The sequence below is a fragment of the Chiloscyllium plagiosum genome, unplaced genomic scaffold (genome assembly GCF_037043375.1).
Source record: "Chiloscyllium plagiosum isolate Xiang-an unplaced genomic scaffold, Cpla_swu_hap1 HiC_scaffold_2, whole genome shotgun sequence".
Lineage (NCBI taxonomy): Eukaryota > Metazoa > Chordata > Chondrichthyes > Orectolobiformes > Hemiscylliidae > Chiloscyllium > Chiloscyllium plagiosum.
The window spans coordinates 51,201,062-51,217,473 of NW_028270140.1; the positions used below are offsets into that span (position 1 = coordinate 51,201,062).

Here is a 16,412-nt window from a genome sequence, read left to right on the forward strand (position 1 = left end):
TCCTGGAATCAGATTTGAACGTATGATCTACTGAATCAAGGCAAGAAACCTACCAAGTGATTTATAGCTGATAGTTTTCTTTCTTAACCTTTCAGATTATGTTCCTATGATCCAAAAGAAGATGGATGACACATTTACCAACTCTTCCACTTTGGTTACGAAGGAAAACATGGTAAATGTTAGCTGAAAATTGAAAGGTTCAATCGTCTATTCATCAGCTGCACAAGGCACATTCAGAACTTCAGGAAAGTTTCCAAATAGACAACTTTGGCTCCTGCCTGAAATATAAAAATACTTAAATCAGAGCATTATGTGGTTATAGGTTCCTGATATTAATTTTGTATTATCAATAGAAGCTTGAGCCTGAACAATCTGTACAATTGTCCCTTTAGAAATTCTACAGAGATTACTCAGGAAATATCCCCAAGCAGTTGTTTGCAATGAACTTAGATCTAGTTCCACAACAAAACAATTGGTTTCTTCAACTTCCTGTCCTCAGTGACTAAATCAACTGTGTTCATTTACTGCACACTAGTTATCTGAACAAAGTTTTCAAGTGAACACCAATCTTGAAAATTAGTCAGGATGGCTTCTGGGTCACTACTTGGGCAAATCAGTTTTACAATTTTGGTAGATACTAGGGTGAGAGGAATCTCAGCAAATCATTTCTCTTTGTTTACTGGGAGAATTTGGGGTAAATTCATCATCTATCTGATCTGCATCTTTAACTTAAACAGTCAAGGAAACATTAAGAAAAGAAAGAATATGCCATTTAGCCCTTTGAGCTTGCTCCACCAGCGAATATGATCATGGCTAATCATCCAACTCGGCACCCTGTTCCCACTATTGCCCCATAGCCTTCAATCACATTCACCTGAGTACTATATCAAACTTCTTCTTGAAAACATTCAATGTTTTTGCCTCAATAGTAAAATGTCTTAGCAGAGATTAAAGTATACTTCAGAGAATCTGTAATTGTAAGAAGGTAGTGAATTTTCAACACAAGTTGTGAGTATATCAATGATTTTATTTCAGTACTTCAAAGCAATTGAGCTTCCTCTGGACTGCCTAACCAATTTGTCCAAGCATAAACATCATATATTTATCAGTAAAGCAGGGATTTGTATGTATGCATTATAAAAATATAACATATAAAATCAGTTTCCTCTGTTCCTGCAAGCCCATGAATTGTATTTCCTCATTCTTCCTCTCAAAGACTATCATTTCACACATCTCGCATTAAGATTCATCTGCCACATGTCAGCTCACTGTAGAAAACTGTCAATGTCCTCTTGACGTCAACACTAACTTACCAGTTTAGTTTGGGAACACGGTTGGGATGGACTGGTTCATCCAAAGGGTCTGTTTCCATGCTGTATGATTCTATGATTCACAGTTCATGGTACTTGCAAGTTTTGTGACATGCTGAAATGTTGAATTCGTTCTCTGAACAGCTAAGATCAGGAGATCAATATGGGATCAAGTAAAGCAGTGGTGAAAATACCGATCCCCATGGAACCCCATTGTTTGCTTTCCTGCAGTCTACAAAACAAGGGCTCATTACTAATCTCTGTATCCTGTCACTCAGCTAACTTCATACCTGTGCTGCCACAGTTCTTTATCATTCAACAAGCTTTGATTGAAACAACATTCAAGAGGCTTGACAGCATTCTAGTCATTTCAGCCAGCTTGATTGGTTCCCTCCAACACTTAGGAGCAGAAGTATGGGCCATCTAAATGATGTTCTACAAAAATTCATCAAGATTCCTCAACAACATTTTCCAAAATCAGGACAACAATCATCGAGAAAACAAAGGTAGCAGATACAAGACAAAACCACCATGTACATTATCCCTTCAAGCCATTGACTACCCTGACTTGGAACTAAATCACCATTCCTTTAGCATCAATGGGTCAAAATCCTAACAGCTTTGTGGATGTACTAATACCAAGTGGACTGCAACAGTTCAAGAAGTCAGCTCACCACTGTTTTCTCAATGGTAACTAAGGATGGGCAATAAATGTGGTCCAGGCAACGACACCCACAACCCACATTTTTTTTAATGCTGAGTAGCCAATTATTAAGCATTTCATCAGTGCTTTTTTGAAGTTCACAAAAGACATGATGAGGGATAAAACATAGAATACTCAAATGCTGATATCAAATCATTGTAGTAAATGGATTGAGATGATATTCCATCTACTTTGAAGTCTGCTAAAGATCAGCAGGCAAATGTGCTAAGACTGAGGCATCAGGTGGCATTTGGTGCACATTCCATTGCAAATAAATGCACCAGATGTTCGATCTTTAAGAGGCCAATTTGTGCTCAAAAGTGGCTGCTATATAGCCAAATTCCTCCCTTCATGTAACTGTGTAAACTGATTAGCAAGCTTTAAGTGGAAGGAAAAGAGACAGTAATTCTCATTTGCAAAGAAAAGTCTCAGAATCTTATTCTGGCCATTCAAATTTAGGTGTGACTCGATCATAACAAGTTTTCATAGCCCTTACTAATGAAACCTTGACTGATCTAACCTTTTCATTTCTCTGTTTAATATTAGGGATTATCCCGAGAATTAACGGTAGGTGCTACAAAATTCCCTTTCAACACATTTTTAATAAGTTGCTTTAACCTTTTTTTAGAGAAATATCTTAAGTTTTCTGTTAGATTTGTAATTTAATGTTTGCTTGGCATTTTTAAATTTTCAATACAGAATTACATTAGCAGGAGGAAAACAGATTTTAATTTCATGATTTTCAATCAACTTCTCCAAATCCTTAGTTTCTATACACTATTCTTCTTTTGAGTCCTGCTCTTGCATTCCAAACTACTTCAACAGCTTTCTAGGGAGACAGATCTTTACATTCCCATCATTTAAACCAACAGAGATCATCAATTGCTGGTTCCAAATGTCTTCTTGGCCAAATTTCATCATTTAAGGATTCTTTGTGGAATCTCCAGTTCATCAGTTGTATTAGTTCCTCTCAAAGTTGAAGGTTAATGCAAGTATTCAGTAATCAAAAACTACTAAAACAGTAAGGGAAGAAAAGGAAATGAGGATAATTGCCAAGAAACCAACAGACTTATCGGATTAGAAATCTGTCAGATTTGTGGCATATGCAGGATGTATGAAGTTGGCAACCTGGATTCATGTGCTATCCAGGTGAATGAAACTTGCATGTGACTTGGGATTCCATCAGTACTGTGGTAAAAGAATGACTGCTTATGCTACACTTCATGTGAGATGCAAGGACGTTTTGAGGGTTATCTTTTGGTAACATACAAAAGGAAAATACACAGGATAAGAGCACATGGGTGAGATGGTCTTCAGGATTGATGCAGACTCAGTGGGTCAAATGATCGCTAACTCCACTGCAGGGATTCTATGATTCTATGATTTTAGAACAAGAGACAGCAGTTTTAAAACAGAGGTGAGGAGAAATTACTCCTCTCAAAGGGTTGTAAATTTGCGGAATTCATTACCCCAGAATGTGGTGGACACTGGGACACTCCATAAATTTTAAGAGGAGATAAACAGATTATCTCTGTGAATAATAGGTTGAAGAGCAATGGAGTGCGGGCAGGAAAGTTGATAGTATTAAATAATGGAACAGGCTCAAGAGTCTGAATTACCTTCTCATGCTCTTAGTTCTTGAATTCTTTTGTATGCTCACTCATTTACTCATCATTGGCAGAGTTAAAGTGAGATATAATTGGGTAGGTGCTTCTCCATTTGCAGTGGGAACAAGCAGAGACAGTAATTGGAAGCAGAGGGGGGCAATTATAAGTTGAAGACATTTAATTTAGAAACATATTTTCTGATACCTAATGTCATCACCATAGATCAAGCACCAGATCATGTATGGACAATACATAAAACTTTTAAATTACAATGTGAGGTTAAAAAATAGACATATAGTTAAAAGTAATAGATGTGCGTAAATTCAATGGCTCTCTGGACAGAGAAAATATATCTTTGTAATATTACACCTGATGAGGTGTCAAGAAAGCTTCAAAGGGAAGGCCTAAAAAAGAGAATCACAGAATTTCTCGTGTGGAAGCAGGCCATTCAACTCACAACAACCTGAAGAATTACTGCTGAGTTTCTCCAGTAATTTCTGTTTTAGATTGATCCGTACATCTCTTTTTCAAATGTCTGTTGTTTTGATTCACCTCTTATTTCTAACCACTATGCATGTGTATTACACCATTTCTACTTGCAAATATAACTAATAAACTTATTCTTTAGTTGACTCAAGATAGTCTGCTTAAATTAGTTCCTTTTAAAATTTAAATTAATTTGGTTTGGGTGGCCACAAAAATAGCCACAAAGGAGGGATCCTTTATAAATTAATCTTGCTACAGCCAACCAAGTGGGGCAGAAAAAAGTTTTCTCTTCTTTATTTATGTCGGATAAATGGGTATTGCTGGCATTTATTGTCTAGCTTAGTTATCCTAAACTAAGCGCCTTACCAAATTAATTTAGAGGAAAACTGAAATTCAATCATTTGGCAGAGAGTCTGAATTAACATATTGACATGCCAGACCTTGGAAGAGCAGTAGATTTCTTTCCTGAAAGGAAATCAATTTACCAGATTGGCTTTTACGATAAGGCAGTAGACTGACCAACATTTTATTCCAGATTAGCTCATCAACTGAATTTAAATTCCCCGTTGCCTTGGTGGGATTTGAACTCAATCTCACAATCATCAGAATGGGCTGCTGCTTTTAGCTCTTAATAAGATCATATGATATTGGAGCAGTAGGCCCTTCAGCCCCACCAGTTCAGTGAGATCATGCATGATATGATAATCCTCAACTTCACTTTCCTGCCTTTTTCTCAAAGCTCTTGATGCTATTACTGTCTGAAATTGTACCTATCTCAGTCTTGAATCTAATTAGTGACATCAACAGTCCTCTGCAATCAAGAATTCTACAATTTATTGCCGTTAGAGAAGAAATTCCTCATCATCGTTGTCTTAAATATGTGACCCCTTTTGCTGAGATTAATTTTTCTGGTCCTCGACTTCCCCACGAAGTGAAACAATCTATTTTCATCTACCCTGGCAAGTCTCTGAAGAATCTTATTTGTTTCAATAATGTCCTCTCATTTTCCTATAATCCAACAAGTGCAGGACAATTTGTTCAGATTCTCCTCATAAGATAGTCTCTCAACACTTGGTATTGATCAAGTGAACCTTCCCCGGACTGCCTCCAATGCCAATATACCTTTCCTTCGGAAAAAAGGAACCAATCTTTTCACAGTATTCAAGCTGTGATCTTGATGACATTTATCTCCAGAAATCTCTCAATTTCTGTTTTGAACCTGCAAATTGATTGAGCTTTCACAGCCCTCTAGGGATTGAGAATTCCAAAGGTTCAACATTCTCTAATGAAGAAATTCACCTTCATATCAGTTTTAAATTGTATAGACCTTATCCTGAGATTCCGTCCTTTGGTTTCACATAGCCAAGGAAAACTCTTTCCCTATATCTACCTTTTCATGATCTGTGAGCATTTCATTGGTTTCAATTACATCCACTTAATTCCTCAAAACTCCAGGAATACCAACCCAGGCTCCTCAAACTCTCTTGACAAGACAATTCCACTGTACCAGGGAAGGTTTGATCAATCTCTGTTGCCTTTTCTCTATGGCAGGTCTAGATATTCTCTAATCAAGCTATTAAGAGATATTATTGCACACCTCTGGAGTAGGTGAGTCTTGAATCTAGGCTTTCTGGTCCACTGTCACTGCACCACAAGAGCTTCTATTTTAGGTATATGCTTTCTTCGAGGAGCCAAAACTGTACACAAAATTCTAAGTGACACACATTGCATAGCGCTATGGGACCAGCTATCTCACTTAGCCTGTCGGATACCAAGAAGGCTGATCACCAAAGGGGACATAATGATGCAACATGTCAAATAGACAGAAGAGTGATTAATAACACTAAACTCCACCATTTGACATCTCATCCAGTTAGACAAGGAGGAAGGTGTCACCTCCCTGCCTCATCCTCATGTAACTGCTCACCCATTTCCCAACTTCTTGATTCCATTTCATCAACACTAGGCTTGAAGTAGATGTCATTCTGGCAGCATCCATTCATTTGCCAGGGCCAATGCCATTCAATAGAGCTGATGCCCTCTGATTGTGTGGCAGCACCCAGTGGTTAGAACTTACACTCTTGGGGACTCTAATCACATGAAAGAGTTGTGATTGTTTGTTAAGTTCCTGAATGGCACTTTATACAACAGGCCTTTCCTACAAGAGACACAACATAGAAGTTTCATTGGGAGCATCCTGTAACCTCCACTAAATATTGCCCCAAAGATTTGTTTTGAACTTTTACTTCTTAAGTTGTGGTTTTTTGCATTCTCTCCCTGATAGTTCTTATGCCATGAGATACATGCTGGTTGCCTTCCTTCTGCTGGTTTTGTGGCTACAGCTGGCCAATATTTAAATTTAAAGCAATGTCAAGGTGATTATTCATTGTATTCAGATGAATGGTCTCCAACTTTTGATTGATATTATCCATCCTGGTAATAACGTCCTCATCTTGATGAGCATAGGAAATTAATAAAGCAAAGACAACAGGTTAACTTAGGTCAGGACGTTCTCATTGCAGATACTTCGAAAGTATAGAATACATGAATAATTGAAAACTGAATTTATTCATTTTTTCACTTGGTAATTATTATTAATTTTTACATAGAGTGTAGGCTTTCCAGATATGGCCAACATTTGTTGACCATCCCAAAGTGCCATTGCTTCACCAGAGTTGGCAATCTCAAAATTTAAATCCATAATCCCATTTGAGGTCCTAACCCCACCTCAGGTATACCTGATCTGGAGAGGCAATAGCATAGCAATGTAAAATCACATAAACCCAACGACATTAGGATTTGATGACTATCAATATGCTGGAAGATTATAGAGTGAGAAGGGATTGAATAGAAACAGGTCAAAGTCACTGAGAGAATTAAAAGTGGAGCTGAGAATTTTATAATCAAGATGTTGCTGGGCTGGAAGCCAAGCATAACAAACACAGCAAAATTAGATCAACAGAACTTGGTGAAATTTAAGATACCTGCACGAGAGATTTGGGCAATCTGACTTTTATGGACAGTAGAATGTGAGAGATCAAGTCAGGAGTATATTACATTAGTTATTTTCAGAGGCAGCAAAGGCATTAATGAAGGATTCAGCAGCAGAATAACATGAAAAATAGATCAGAAGCTCAGCTAAGGATCAAGTTTCATACCAAGATTGCAAACAGACTGGTTTAATTTCAGACTGTTGGCAGGGAGAGTGACAGAGTTGGTCTTAGAGAGAAATCTTTGGTTCTGAACCCTGAATTACTGAATTATCACAGTCAGAAGGAGGCTGTTCAGCCCATTGTGTCTGCAGTAACTTTCTGAATGAATGTTATGACTAAGCACCATTCTCCTGCATTTCCCCCAACCTTGAATATTGCTACTATTTCAATAATCAGCCAATGAATCTAGTGTGCCTCATTTCAACCTGACCCACCAACTTGCAGTGCCTTACAGACTGTAACCACTTAATAGATGAACAAGACTTTTTTCTCATATCATATTGGCTTTGATTTTTTAACCAATATATCTGTACCCTCTAATTATTGATCCTTTTATGAAAAGGAACAGTTCTTTCCCTGCCTACTCTGACCAGACCCCTCACAGTTTTAAAACTTCAAATATCCTAGTAGTCTTCGACTTGGTGAAAAGTTTTTCTCATTCAATACTGAATGATTGGGAAACAGTGTGATAATTTAGAAATAGCAGAGGAGTAAATAAAGAAAGCAGTGGTCGAACTTGGTGTTAATGGGTTCATGTTGAAAAGTAACACTGTGCTTTCAGATAATGTCATTAGGGAGAAGTGTGTGGATGAAAACAAGAGTTGGGGCGGGGGGGGGGGGGGGGGGTGTGGGGGGAGGTCAAGTTTATATTCTTTGGGGTCACCACAGCCAACAGAACAGAAGGAAGTGAAGTCGTTGCAACTGATTGTCTGGATATGATTAGATAAATAAAAATGCAAGCAGGTGAAAGCAATCCCATCCAGCTGAATGACAGTGTAAAGGGGTTGAAGAAGGATTGTCTGTCAACCCTGTCAAAGTTGCAGACAGTTGAGTAGGACAAAGAGGGCAAAGTTTCTCTTTGGCACAGTTATATGTACATCTTCACACAACTTTAAGATGCTTGAAATTGCAGCACAGTATCAAGTAACCCTGGCCTATCTTTACAAATATCATTATCACAAGGCAAGTTGACAGATGCAAGCTTGAAAGGCTGTAAATCTTTTGCTCAAATGTGGCCCAAATAATGTTTTTATACAAATAAGTTTTATCAGTAACCATTACATTGCCTATTTAATTTCTTCCCATTGGACAGTCATCTTTAAATTAAAAGATGACCTGTACTATGTGTTTGTGAATGGCAGTGAGCCCCCATTAATGTGTGACACTACTGCATTCTCCAGTGCTCATTAAATCCTCTGGACCATTAAATGCCTGTCAACACTGTTAAGCTCTATCAGTTCTTTGATACAGTATATTTGAAGTTATTGGGCTGCAAATATTTGCAACTTCATTCTGATGATAAGCATTTCTGTCCATTTACATCTCCATTAAGTAAGCAAATGAGTAAACTGAAATTTCAAATAGAGCGTAATCCAAATTATTTTTTGGCAAAGGGGATGATCTCTTTGCTCTATGCACTCAGGCAGCTCTACTTCAGTTAACTTTCCTTGATGCTCAGCTGGATATATGTCAGCAAGAAATGAAAGCTGCTATTATCAATCTTTGTGTGCTTCGAATTGCACCTACCACCACACTGTCACATTGCCTTGTAGAAGCTGAAAGTGCATGGTGTTGGCCCTGGCACTTGGGTAAAAGCATAGAGATTTAATGCTCTGGATTTCCTGTTTAGTGTGAAAGCAGACACTTGGAAGAATCATGATTCTGAAAATGTCTCTCATTCATGAATGTATTATTTTATTAAAGTAATGATTTTGGAAGTTATATCAGTCATGAGCTATGATCCTTAAAGATACAACCATACAGATTTGGGAAATTAAGAAATTTGATGTGCAGATTGCATTTCTGATAAGAATGAAAGGAGGAAAGAAAGTGGCAACCATTTTCAATAAAGAATGCAAGCTGATGGAAAATTGCTTAGATAGGTTCCAGTTGACTGCCAGTGATCCTAATAACATTAGATTTAACCTTCAGCAAGTGATAAAATTAATGGACCAATTTAAGACAGCTGATCTTAAGTAAATGAAGGAAGACCTCCAGAGAATAGATTCAGAACCAAGATTGGAAGGGAAAATAATTGAGAAAAAACACAGGATATTCAGCTAACCTGAAATATACACAATGGCCAGGATTTGATCAAATGTTTGTCTTTCGCAATTTCATAGTGTTATCTCCACATATCATTTTGCTTTACCCACACATGATTATAATTAGAATCCTAAGTGCCAGTGATCTGCCTGGTAAATGTGATTTAACAGCCGGAAAAGCAAGTTTTGAGAAGATTTGTAGCTCAGATTGAGGTTCTTCATCCGGAGGCCCACTGAAGATGCTACCTTAGATGGCGACGAAAATCTGAAAATAAACCTTCCAGCTCAGCAAGCAAACCTACATCCAGAGCTGGGGAAGCTTTTCAGTGGTCAAACCTGCTGCCAGCTGACAACATAGCAGGTACAGGCAGATTATTAAAGAGCTTCCTGGCCCGATAGAGAGGCTCTGCATCACTGCCACAATCTCCCTGAAAAATATCATTATCGTTTACATAAGACTTATTGAAAACATGAAGGTGACGTGTTTTTCAAAATTAAATCTCACATATAAATATTTTGCATTAAATTGTTTTCACTTCATTCCTGATATATCATTATCTGTTGATGAACTTATTCAGGGAGCTCAATATAGTGGCACACCTCATAGTTGAAAATGTGTTGCTGGAAAAGCGCAGCAGGTCAGGCAGCATCCAGGGAACAGGAGAATCGACGTTTCGGGCATAAGCCCTTCTTCAGGAAGGGCTTATGCCCGAAACGTCGATTCTCCTGTTCCCTGGATGCTGCCTGACCTGCTGCGCTTTTCCAGCAACACATTTTCAGCTCTGATCTCCAGCATCTGCAGACCTCACTTTCACACCTCATAGTTGGCAGGTATCAATGGGTAACTGTTAGGAGCACTTGCCACTTAAAGGAACATGGTTGGACTTGCAGGCTCAGCTGTTCCTCCCTTCAATTCATTGTAAAGGACATTGTCCAAGAATAATTGCAGAAGCTGTTGAAATGTTGTCATGAACTCAAAGGCCTGGAATGATTCTGTTAGTGAACATTGCGAGACGGACACACATTTGCACAGCAGAGAGACTGTCTTTCAGAATAATAATTTCCGTACCTTGACTGACTGTTCCTATCAAATTCCAAGCGCACAAGAGTAACAGGGCTTCCAATACACACCATGCCTCCAGTCCCACACTCAAAAACCCCTCATCACTGACTCACCCTTGCCTGAATAGTTCTGGGACTGTTCCCTCCCTAGTGCTCTGGAGAAAAATCAGGAAAACTACTGACCTTATACTCATCTCTCCAAATTGACCGGTGCATGCCATCAGTAAATGATCATCAGGAGGGACCAGAAGATTTCCATGGACTACGTTGATCATGGGAAGCAATTTTATAAAAAGATTCTCATCAATGGGTACTGATGACACGCATATGTATGACAATGGCAAATATGCCATACAGCTGAAGTAATTTTCCAAATGTGAATGCAAACATGCTGCTGAATTTGATGATGAATCTCAACCCACCCTCAAAAAAAAACAAAGTTTCCCATTCTGCCTAATTCAGTCACATTCTGGGACTATACTTATTGTCATGAAGTATATTCAAGGCTGTGATAGACAGATTTTCAGTCTGTAAAAAAATCAAGGGTCATGGGAAAAGGCAGAAAAGCCAAGTTAAGGATTATCAGATCAATCATGATGACACTGAAGGTGGAATGTGGTCAATAAGCTGAATGGCTTATTTCTTTTCCTGTGTCTTATGGGTACTCCCCCTTCTAGCTTCATAAACATCCCCACCCAATAAATTTATTGTTGGAACGCTGAAACAATAAATTCTCACTCATTACTTCTATCTCCTGCAGATATCTGAATGGATTACAATTCTGTGAATGGTAGTTCTCCTGTATTGTCTCTCCCTGTTGCACTGCTTTCATGTGATGCTTATCAGTGAGTGTCGGCAGATCCTGTGTGGTTCAGGAAGTCAACCCTAAGAATGTGCGCCTAAGACAAAAATGTGCTGATTAAACACTTCCAGGATCAAGAACTTCAAAAGATTTTCACTGCCATAACACAGGAATGTTTCACCCAGCTGTAGCAACATTCCATGATTCATGTGGTCAGGGATAGCAGGGTGTGACTGTGACTGAGGCAGATATGATAATCCAGAATTTAGCTTTGGACAAGCTTTAGCCAATGACCTTATCTGATAAATGCAAGAGCATTGTTCCCAAGAACAGGCTGTTATAAATCTAGTAATACATAATGAAGTAGGACTAATGAGAATTCTCTGGCAGGTAGTGATCACTTTAAATTAATTTTAAGAGAGTACATCTTGTTTCTCAAACAAGGCGGTTTAACTTAGATTAGGGTATTTAACGTCATAGAGTCATAGAGATATACAGCATGGAAACAGACCCTTCCGTCCAACTCGACCAAGCTGACCAGATATCCCAACCTAATCTAGTCCCACCTGCCAGCACCCGGCCCATATCCCTTCAAACCCTTCCTATACATATACCCATCTAAATGCCTTTTAAATGTTGCAATTGTACCAGCCTCCACCACTTCCTCTGGTAGCTCATTCCATACACGTTTTACCCTCTGCGTGAAAATGTTGCCCCTTAGGTCTCTTTTATATCTCTCCCCTCTCACCATAAACTTATGCCCTCTAGTTCTGGATACACCCACTCCAGGGAAAAGGACTTGTCTATTTATCCTATCCATGCTTCTCATGATTTTGTAAACCACTTTAAAGTCACCCCTCAGCCTCATTGTAATCTGAGGTAACTTTCTTCACTGTCCACTACACCTCCAATTTTGGTGTCTTTTGTACTTACTTACTAACCTTCTATGTTCACATCCAAATCATTTATCTAAATGACAAAAAGTAGTGGGCCCAGCACTGATCCTTGTGGCACACCATTGGTCACAGATCTCCAGTCTGAAAAACAATCCTTCACCACCACCCTCTGCCTTCTACCTTCGAGCCAGTTCTGTCATCAAATGGCTAGTTCTCCCTGTGTTCCATAAGATCTAACCTTGCTAACCAGTCTCCCATGGGAACCCTTGTCGAACACCTTACCGAAGTCCATATAGATGACATCCACCGCCCTGCCCTCATCAATCCTCTTTGTTACTTCTTCAAAAAACTCAATGAAGTTGTGAGACATGATTTCCCATGCACAAATGTTGACTGTCTCTAATCAATCCTTGCCTTTCCAAATATGTGTAAATCCTGTCCCTCAGGATTCCCTCCACAGGCATATGAGCAGAGATTATTTTTATTATTATTACTCCCTCAGGGGATGTGGGCATGCTGCTGGCAGGCCAGATTTGTATTGCCCTTCCCCAGTTGCATTTGAGGAGGTGGTGGTGAGTTACCTCCTTGAACTGCTAGGGCTAGTGTAATGTCAGAAGACCTGCAATGCCCCTGATAAAAAGGGAATTTTAGAATTTTGACCCAGCAGCATTAAAGGAATGGCAAGTTGTATAAATTGAGCTGGGAAAATAGGTTAAATGAGGAGGTTGACACATGACAATTGGTAATCCTTTTAGCATAATGCTCAACAAAAGTTTAATGTAGTCAAAAAGAAGGACTTGGTGAAACAGATGTAATACCTATGGTTAAAAAGTAGACAAGGGGAGCATCCAGCTGAAAATGTGTTGCTGGAAAAGCGCAGCAGGTCAGGCAGCAATGGATGCTGCCTGACCTGCTGCGCTTTTCCAGCAACACATTTTCAGCTCTGATCTCCAGCATCTGTAGTCCTCACTTTCTCCTCCAAGGGGAGCATCCAATCAAAAACTGAGGCATACAAAGTGACAAAAACTAGTGGTAGGCCAAAGGATTGGGATTTAGCAAATTGCTAAAAAAGCTAATAAACAGGGATAAAATTGATGATGAAAGGAAGTTAGTAAGAAATACATGCTTAAAAAAAATCTTCTGTGGAATTATGAGAGTAGATAATGTCAGCATGGGGTCCTTGGAGGATGCAATTTGGGAATTGATAATGAGGAACAGGAAAATTTCACTTTATTTAAATCATTATTTTGCATCAGTCTTCTTGGCAGAAGGAAAAATCTGCCAACTGTCTGTATCCCAAAGAATAGAATATTTGACAAATTAATGAGATTTAAGGCAGGTGAGTCACCAGGTGCTGATGCCCAGCATCAAAGGATTTTAAAAGAAGTGACTTCAGACATCATGAAGACATTCATCAAAATATTCTGGAACTTGGTGGATTCTGGGAGGAATCCAGCAGATAGGAAAACCATTAATGTGGACATTGTTCAAGAAGAAGAGAGCCAGAAAACAGAAACTACAAGTCTGTTCACCAAATCCCTTTCATCAGGAAAATGTTGGAGTCCAATATTAAGGAAGGAATAACAGGGGATTTAGAAAAGTTTATCACCAAAATGTCAATATGGCTGTAATGTATTCAAATCCGTTGTTGATGTAAAAACAATTGGGAGGTCAAATTGTGACAAGAACAGAGGAATCTGTAAGTGGATATAGATAGGTTGAGTGAGTGCGCAAATAACTTATTGATAGAGTTTCATGTATGACAGCAGGAAGTTGTGCACTTTGGTTAGAAGAATTAAAAGATTAATTAAATGTAGAGAAGTTCCTAAAGGTGCAATACAAAGGGATCTGGGTATTCTTGCATGTGAAGAAATGTTATCATGCAGCTGCAGCAAATAATTGAAAAGACAAATGGAATGTGGGTCATTTCAGTCATGTCATTAGAGTTTAAAAAGAAAAAAGTCTTCTTATAAATGTGTAGGGTGTTGCTGCAGAATACAGTGTGCAGTCTTGGTCCCTGTATTATGAAATATACAGGGGACAATTTAAAAGAGATTCACTCAATTGATTCTGGGATCAAAAGGTTAATTTATCAAGAATGATTAAACAGGTCAGACTTCTATTCATTAAAATTTAATGGAATGAGAGATAAATTTATTGAAACATGGAAGAGTTTGAGAGAGCTTGACAGTGTAGATGTTGAGAAGGTGTTTCCACTCATGGGGAATCTAAAGTTAGGAGACAGTTACAAGAGGATAGCAAAGGGATAACTCATAAATCTGAAATGCAAAGCAGTTTCTTGTCCCAGAGGGTAGTGAATGTTTCGAATTGTTTACTTGAGAATTGTGGAGGTTAGATCACTGAAGGTATTAGAGGAGGTACACATTTTTTAAAAAAATGACAGGCCAAGGGCTATGAGGAGCAAGCACAAAAAAAAGGGCTCATGTTGAGGACAGATCAGCCATCATCTTACTGAGTGGTGGGGTCAGCTTGAGGGGCCATATGGTTTACTTCTGCTCCTATTTCTTATGTTCTTACCTAACTTGGCACAAATCTGGATAAAAATGAGCTTCCCTTCTGTTATGAAATCGAATACCAAGTGGGTAAATCTGCTAAGGTATTGGACGAGGGTACTAACAGTTAAAAACACAAGTTAAAGGAACATGAAGAAAAACATATTTCAAGCTTTTAATGTAGCCTGAGAGTCTCTTAGAATGAGGAGGAGAAGGGTGTGTGCATTTTAAATATATATCCTTGGATGGTTTATGTAATTCTCAGATGGTTCAACAGACATGTGATTGTCCTTCACATGTTAAGCTGCTCTAGTTTTGATGTTCAATTTTTTTTTAATAATGAGAGAACTGGCAGAAATTAATGCTGCACTATAATGCCTGGATGCTTAAAAATTGTTTGTTTGAAGCCTCAATGGACATTTAGACTTGGTAAGGATTTCCTGTTACTTGTGATGTCAGAGTACTTCTGAGGTCAAACACCTATCTACATAATGATATACAAGTCTATCACCACCTGAAGAGAATGCCCACTGGCATATGTTTTATTGTTATACTCCACATTAAACAGGCAATTCATATTGACATTTGACAAACTCTGAAATCTGCTGTCAGCGAATCTATCTATATGGATATTGAGCAGCTAAATAGAAATGTTGAGCTAAATCAGCAGAAAACAGAAATGTGAGTAGATTACAATTCTCACAATTAGAATCCTTTCAGTATCATGGTGATTATGGGTGAATGCATATATCTGAGGCCACGCCTGTTGAAGATAGCAGCTTGACTCCTTTACACTGGAGAAATGACTGAATATCCTGATAAGGTTACTCCACTAACTGTGGAGACCTTCTGAGAAATTAAAGGGCAGTCTCTCAACCTCAAGAATACACCTTAATGAGATTCCATTTGTTAGCAAAATGTCAGGTTCTAGCCTTGACTGGTAGGCCTGTCAGAATTGAGAAGGCAGCAATGCTGAATTATAGTTGAAAGTAAGTAGCAGAATAAGGGGATAACTCCTTTCTTAATACCCTCCTGAGCATTTCTTTTGATTTCTTTAAAAACATCAAAAGAAACATCAAAAGAAACATTTTCCTCCTTTGCAAGGAAAGCAATAGTTCGAAGTGGTGATTAATTGAAGCACTTCACCATTCATTACTACAATGTCCTGGAGGTGGTACTGGCATTTCTTAAAACCTTTGTTTGGCCTGTATTTCAGATTGTTTCTTCAGGGAAATGATTCCAAAAGCCAAATGTTACCATTCCCTTTTGGTTAATACAATAGAACCTGCATCATACAATTCAAATGCCTGTATATATATCAGTATAATTAGGTTATGAGCCCAACTGATATTATCATCAGTGAAGTCAGATCCCAGACAGGAACGTGGCTAGATGGATCATATTTTTATTTGTTTGGTGTTAACAAAGTAGACTCTTGCTGAAACACATGCATACAATGCTGCAGATTTTTGTTTTGACAGTATAAAGGAAATTTATTACAAAAGAAATGAAGATCAAGTGGATTAATCCATACTATTCATTTATAATACAAAATCAATCATTTTGACACATAATAAAAGCACAATTCCAAAACACTCCTTTTAAATTGAAAATAAACAGAACATTGTTCATATAGCATCCAAAACACACCTCTGGTACAGTACCCAAAACACCACTTGTGCAATACGCATATCAGCACCACTGTATCTAATAGGAAGAAAGTGAGGACTGCAGATGCTGGAGATCAGAGTTGAGAGTGTGGTACTGGAAAAGCAC

The 16,412-nt window shown here is 38.4% G+C and overlaps 1 protein-coding gene and 1 pseudogene across 23 annotated transcripts in view; one reads left to right on the forward strand and one right to left on the reverse strand.

The window, feature by feature from the left end:
• LOC122562121 (receptor-type tyrosine-protein phosphatase delta) overlaps positions 1-16,412 on the reverse strand; it is a 2,484,958-nt gene that overhangs the window by 1,297,940 nt on the left and 1,170,606 nt on the right. The window lies entirely within an intron of this gene.
• LOC148151896 (uncharacterized) overlaps positions 1-16,412 on the forward strand; it is a 214,058-nt pseudogene that overhangs the window by 163,886 nt on the left and 33,760 nt on the right.